This window comes from Engraulis encrasicolus, chromosome 16 (genome assembly GCF_034702125.1).
Source record: "Engraulis encrasicolus isolate BLACKSEA-1 chromosome 16, IST_EnEncr_1.0, whole genome shotgun sequence".
Classification (NCBI taxonomy): domain Eukaryota; kingdom Metazoa; phylum Chordata; class Actinopteri; order Clupeiformes; family Engraulidae; genus Engraulis; species Engraulis encrasicolus.
In genome coordinates this window covers 14,227,211-14,234,074 of record NC_085872.1, presented here as the reverse complement: position 1 = coordinate 14,234,074, position 6,864 = coordinate 14,227,211, and the positions used below count along the sequence as shown (strand labels likewise).

The 6,864-nt window shown below is 43.3% G+C and overlaps 1 long non-coding RNA gene across 1 annotated transcript; it reads right to left on the bottom strand.

Annotated features, from left to right (window-relative positions):
* Positions 1 to 3,596: 3,596 nt before the first annotated feature.
* Positions 3,597 to 4,513, bottom strand: LOC134466313 (uncharacterized). The gene is made up of 3 exons (XR_010038272.1): positions 4,370 to 4,513; positions 3,825 to 3,913; positions 3,597 to 3,645 (listed from the first exon to the last, which is right to left on the bottom strand). It is a non-coding gene; the product is annotated as an uncharacterized LOC134466313 (long non-coding RNA).
* Positions 4,514 to 6,864: the final 2,351 nt, after the last annotated feature.

Sequence of the window (6,864 nt, the reverse complement as noted above, 5' to 3'; positions counted from 1 at the left end):
TTTTGGCTGGTAGAAAAAATCATCCACTAGCCAAATTGGCCGGTAGACTCTAGCGCGCCCGAACGTCAAAACCGCTGCCAGCACAGATCTGTGGCTGACTGCCGTCTGATGAACGTAAAACGGCGCCTACATTACCCATGAACATTAGGCCTACCGTCATGATGTAGCCCACACCCATTGGCTGGCCGTTAATCACAATAACGCAGCTTCACATTCATTGGCTGCGTGTTAGATGCCCGCGCTGGAACTACTGTTGATCAAATATTTTCAATGCGCGGACTAGCGCGGATTACTTCGGTTTTGTAGGTTTTGGGCGGGTGAAAAAGAATGTGGCAGTGGTTAGAGAAAGGTTATGTGTCGGCGAATGCAACTTGCAACTGTAGTGACGCTGAAATGGAGTGGTGGTGGTGGAGCGAAAACGGCATGAGTGGAGGAGCATGACAGCTGTCTGTCAAAATCGTGTAGCCCCCCTGCTGTCAGAAGTCGTCTGATATTTGCGAGGTCCTCGCAACTACCGTACCTACGATGGAGTTGTCGTTTCCTAATAATGCCCACGCCATCGGAAAGACCATGCACGAGTTTGACATGGATGAACGAGTAAGTGAAAAAAAAAACGGTAACAAAAAACTAGCGACGCTATGAAAGTAGCAAAGTAAGCTGGTGGTCTCCGTGATGTTATTGGATGTCTACTAGTTTAGACATAGCGTCACCTAATTATTGTCATTCCAAGCGCATGATATTAGAGTGAAGCAAGTATTAATCCTGCAGGAACCTAAAGGTGTGAAGCAGCAGCAGCAGCAGCAGCATAAAGAAACACACAATGCAGACATCATACACATCGCACTGAGTTGGCTGTGTGTGTGCGTGTGCGCGTGTGTGTGTGTGTGTGTGTGTCCTCCTCTTCTCCTCCCCAACCCTCTCTTCTGTGCATTGTCCATGGCATTTGGCCTAGTGTGTGAAGTTTAAGTGATACTGTGTGGGGGATATGAGGTTTTGTAGTGTTTGGTTGTGTGTGTTTGGCTAGTGTATGTTGAAAGTCTGGTATGTGTGCAACATGTGTGTTGAAGGCATGCTGTTTTTGTGTGGGGTGTAGGCCTATACTGCATGTGAGGTTTGAGTGATGGTGTAATAGGCTAGTGTTTGGCTGTCTGTAGTATATGGTCCAGCGTAGGTCTGGTATGTGAGAGGCATGTGTGATGCAATTCACTGTTTTCAGAGGAAATTGAATACAAAATAATGAAAATGCAGGTAATAAAAATAATTACTAAATAATTATAGAATAAACTGAACAGTGAAATATGTTGAGTATAATGTTTATATTGTTTATCTGTGTTGAGGATATAGTTTAATGGAATAATTAAAAGCAACATAATTAACGCATGGTTTATTTTGGTGAGATAAAAAAAATGGCTAGTTGACCTTCCATTTGGCTAGTAAGAAAAAATGTCTACTAGCCAAATTGGCTGGTGGTGGAAAAAGTTAATTTAGAGCCCTGCTGTTAAGGTTCAAATGTAAAAATAAACCATGTGTACATCTCTAGCGCTGATTTCCCAAGTAGCTTAGGCCTACTCTCCAGCATGATGCTGTCATGAAATGCTAGTCACGACCTTATCCATGCTGGCCTATGACATGCATAGGCCCACCAGTCTTGGTGTTGTCCTTGTCAATAATACACAGTGCACCACTTTGTTGTGTTGTCATCCAAATTGCCTGCCCTCTGAAATCACACACATCAGAGGCTTAATGGTTTGGGAAGTGGTATTAAGATTGGAGGGTTGCAGTTTCAAATCCCATCCTACACCTCTCCCTTCACCTCATCCAGGCTGAAGTACCCTTGAGCAAGGAAGGCACCAAGCCCCATGCTGCAGGGACAGTTAACAATTCACTGTGAGTAACAAAGTTGCTTTGGATAAGTGTCAGCTAAGTGTTCTCTTTCTGTTTCTCCAGATGAGAAGAGCGATGATCTGATGTCATGACACATTGGATGTATGGAAGAGCCAGAGGTCCAGCACACCAAGTTTAGCCGATTTCTACCTATCATACCAACTCAATGTAGTAATCAGTTCATTCAATGGCTCAAAGACTTTATTTTTAGACACAAAGTACAAATACATTTCAAGGTTATGTAGGTGATGGGAGGGGATATCTATTCTGGGGTGGACATGTACAATAGACGTGCAAGTACTTATTTATATTAATAAATGGTTATCTGAACTAGGCCTGTAATAGTCAACCCATTGATGCTGGATGCTGTGAACACGTTGTATTGACCTAGGTGCCTGGAGCGACACAGCATTCAGGCATGACATATTAGATTTTTTTAGATTAAAAATGTGGGTATGTTAGAGCTGAATTAACATGTTCTAATGCAAAAGGATGGTCTTAGCTTTTAAAACTAATTTCATGTCTGTATATGTATATTCAGAGACTTATTTAGTTATTTGTTTTTTTATAGGATGAGGGCACCTTTCTTAAAAAAGGGCATAGGCAATTAGCTGGCATTTTTTGCAGGTGCCAGCTAAAATGGGTTAATATTATTTACATACAGCACTATCCCCATACCAGTATACCCACGTCACCTGAGATATACATTTAGTGGAGACAATGTAATTAGTTAGACTAGACTGAAGATTGACAGGCGGTCATGGGTAAGTGGTTAGAGTGTCAGCCTTGTATCACCAAAGGTTGCCGGTTGGACTCCCGACCCACCAGGTTGGTGGGGGAGTTAAAAATCAGTGCTCTCCCCCATCCTCCTCCATGACAGAGAGTGCGTCTTAATATGCAACCTTGCCTCCTCCACTTGCGCTTGTCTCCTCGTCCCGCCTCCTGGCCCCTCCTCCGTGGAGAAAACAATAAAGTTTCCCAGCTGTCAGCCTAGCCACAACAACTTTTGAGGGACTGTTTTTCATTCACCATCCCAATTGCAAATGAGAAAAAGACTCTGCAATTGAGCTTTTGCAAGATATTGAAATATAATGATGTCCGTGATGTCATCATGACGAGAAGCAAGTGGAGGAGGCAAGGTCCCATATTAAGACGCACTCTGAGATACCCTGAGAATGGTACCGCCGCACTTGGGGCGCCATTGGGGACTGCCGCCTTGCACGGGTGAAGCATAAATGCAATTTCGTGCAGTGAACACTTGTGTGCTGTGTCACAATGTCAATGGGAGTTGGAGTTTCCCAGTTGGGCTTTCACTTCACGTTCACAGAAAATTTTCTACGTTGTTCTATTAGTACAATAAAATAAGCAAAACATGTCTGGATGGACTTCATCATTTCAGTTATTTATTATCACAACTACTCACTATCAATGACAACCAGGGCTCACCAGCCAACCAGCCAAATGCTGGGAAAATTAAGTTTTGCTGGTAGAAAAGAAAAAACATACTTGGCACTTTGACCCATTATTTAATGTACCGGAGATTAACATACTAGCCATTTTGGCTACTAGTGATTAAAAATAATTTAGAGCCCTGCTGAAAACTCCAACAACTGGTACAGGTGATCAGTGCATCAGGGGAGGAATGTAAGGGTAGGCCCGATGGATGAGGGGACCAGCATCACTGATGGTGAGGTCCTAGTGCTGCTGCAAAGCCCAGCGAAAGAAGCCTCTCTGGACACCTCTTCATGTTGGCTCCCCCATCTAATTAAAAAAAGAAAAGAGCCAACAAAACATGCTATTTAAATGAATCTAGCCATGCATTGTAATGTACTGGTACAGTACTGAATAATTAAGTCCCTTGGCAATATTGTCTGAATTAAAATGTGATGTAAAATGTCAGAAAATAAACAGTCATCCCAACTTACTAGTCATGTATTTACCTGTGGTGCTGGGATGCAATTCTTGGACGTCATCCTGGCCACCATGCCTCATGGTTTTAGTTTGGGTGCTGACCACCTGACTGATGAACCTGCAATTACTAAACAATAAAAATAAAAGATAAATAACAGGTTTGTTGTGCTTATCTTTCTCTTGTGAAGGTCATCTTTTCAAATTATTTATTTAATCAAATCAAATCAAAATTATTTAATCAAAGTAGGCCTATGTAACCGACATCTGTCTATGTGTTTCTACATGTGCAATGTAATGCAACACCGATTTGAAACATTGAAGTATGTCAAGTCAGCTTTTATTGTCACTTTCTTCATATGCACATACAAGGGAAATGAAATTACGTTTTCTCTCTACCATGCCAGGACATAGACAGGACTGACAATTTACAGACAGACAGAAAGTGCAAGACAGGACAGGTAACAGTGATGGACTGGTAACATAAGTGGTCAATAATAATAGGCCTACAGTAAATGAACATATTGGACATGTAAACAGAAAATAAGATATAGAAATATATTTTACAATAGCCTACATTGTGCAGACGTGGCTGAAACAACAATGAAATCCACTTGGATGAAACGAAACGAGTGAATCCAAGTTAACCTACAAGATACATCTGAGATGAAAAGATATGCTATTCAAAACACCACTTTGCGAAATGCCTGACACAAAATGTGCCGTGCGTCTTGTAGAAAGTTAGGTTAGCAGCATTATCTTACCTGTGCCATTCCACGAAGAAGGGGATGCCATCCGCGGTGCCCAGCCACCAATGAAGAAACGGTGCATAAAGGTGCTAGTATTTTGCCAATGCAGAGGTTTGGTTTAAGTTCACAACTTAACTGAAGAAAATAAACACGGGATAAAAAAATACATCGCAGGCAGAGTAAGTTCATGGCTGGAAGCAAGCAACAACTTTCTCTTCTTCTCCCAGTTTCCCGTACCACCCGTCCCGGTTATGCCACCTAGTGGAGCAGAATACATTTGAATAAATCCATGGCTGGATCTCAAATGGCGCACTTGTGCACTTTGGGCACTATGTTTCAGTGCGTAACTAATACGGCATTTGCACTGAAACATGAACACTAAAGTGCACAAGTGCACCATTTGAGATTCAGCATATGATTTGAACACATCCACCGTGGCCAACCTAGACTGATAACGCCAGGTACATATCCCGTTTAAAAAAAAATAAAAGAACTGCGTGTTTCGTTGGTATTTTATGGTCAAAGTTGTCTTCGTCTGCATAATTCCTATGTAAGAATGTGTGCTTCTGCCGTCCAGCGAAAATGATTACGCAATATTGTGACGTCAGTGCAAATGATGGATAGACTATAGAACCTTACAGTAGAACCCAGGGGGAGTGCCCACTTTTTCTACAGGAAGGAAATATGAGGTCGCACACAAGAGCTGGATGCCACCCCCCCCCCCCCCCCCGAATTGCATCCAGCTCCTGTGTGCAACACTTTTTTCCTTTCTGTTGTCAAGTACAGGTAATCCAATGCAAATTGCTGGGCCAAGAACAAGTTCCCATGCAAAGTTCTTCAAGTAATGGTTGTACAGTATATTCAGGACCGACTGAACTACACAAAATTATTGGGTTTCTCGTAGTTCAGAGAACAAAAAAACGATATGCCCTGTCCTAACTACTATTAAATGTTTAACTTGCCTATCTTAGTTTATTTGAGAAAGACTGTCTTTCAACAAAAAAAATATGACTTGGTAGGACCTCAAAACAGACACAGCATTTTTTTGTTTTGTGGTCTGTCTGCAAATCCTGTTACAGTTATGTGTGGTAACATTGTAACCACCTGAAGACATCCTTCTCTTCAGCATCTCATTCAGACATGGCCTCAAATCAACACACTCTCTCTGTGTTGGAGAGAAGGGCATCGTGGTCCTGTCTCCCTCCCTGTCTGCACTCCCACAGGGAAATGTCCGGGACGTGCCTCTGACTTCTGACTGCCTCTTGCTCAGTTTTCAGCCCAGTGTGTTTGTTTACCAGACGGCGTCCCTGGGAAATACTCCCTCAGCCATAATTAGTAGTGTCATTTGCATACTGTATTATGCGAGTGTCCCCTTCACACTGGCCTCTGCCAAGCGGACAGCCTAATGAGCCCACATGGTGTCAACGGAGCCCCGGCCGCTGCACATCAATATGCAGGAACCGTCTGGTCTCTCCAGGGATGAGGAGGAGGAGGCGGACACTGTGGCTGGGGACTGAGGGCCGTGGTGACACATCTGGTCTAGGTGCACAGGAGCAGCTAGCCACTGCAGCGTCGTGCAAACATCCTTTCATGTGGATGGAGGAGGCCTTGCAGCATGGATGGACCTTGGCTGTTTGCGGACGGCTCAACCACATTTGCAAGTCAAGTTCTCTCTTCAAGCAGCATGCAGGCAAGCACAGCACTCTCCAGTCGCCACAGGAGCGAGTCTGTAGCAGCTGAGGCCTGGGAACAGTCTGGATGCTGGTCGTGCTGCATGAGTTCACAGGATGAGGATGGGAAATGGGTTGTGCAGAGTGATGGGAGGTGCACAATGTTGCATTTAAAAAGCTGTGCACAATGTTTCATTTTGAACGCTGTGGAACCTTGAACTCATTCACTTCAGAACAAGCAGTTTTCATGGTCAGTAACTCATCTGACAAAAAATATAAATAGTTGCAAAGGTCTAAAATGTTTGTCCTTGTCATTTGTAGGTTAGCAACCACAATGTCTACTGTTAATGTTCTTTCTCAGTTTATTATAAATAGTTGCAAAGTCTAAAATGTCTGTCCTTGTCATTTGTAGGTTAGCAACCACAATGTCTACTGTGAATGTTCTTTCTCAGTCTGTTTCTGCTGAGACTTGTCTTCTAACTTACAGGACATTGGCCGACATATTTGAGTGTGCTGGAGGATATTCGTGGTGTATATCCTTAAGCAGGACTGGACTGGGGGAGAAATAGGGCCCGGGCACTTTTGGCTTAAATTGTTAGCTTAGCGGTGCTGAACTGACTCACCAGTGGGAAATGCCCGCTATGCCAGATGAC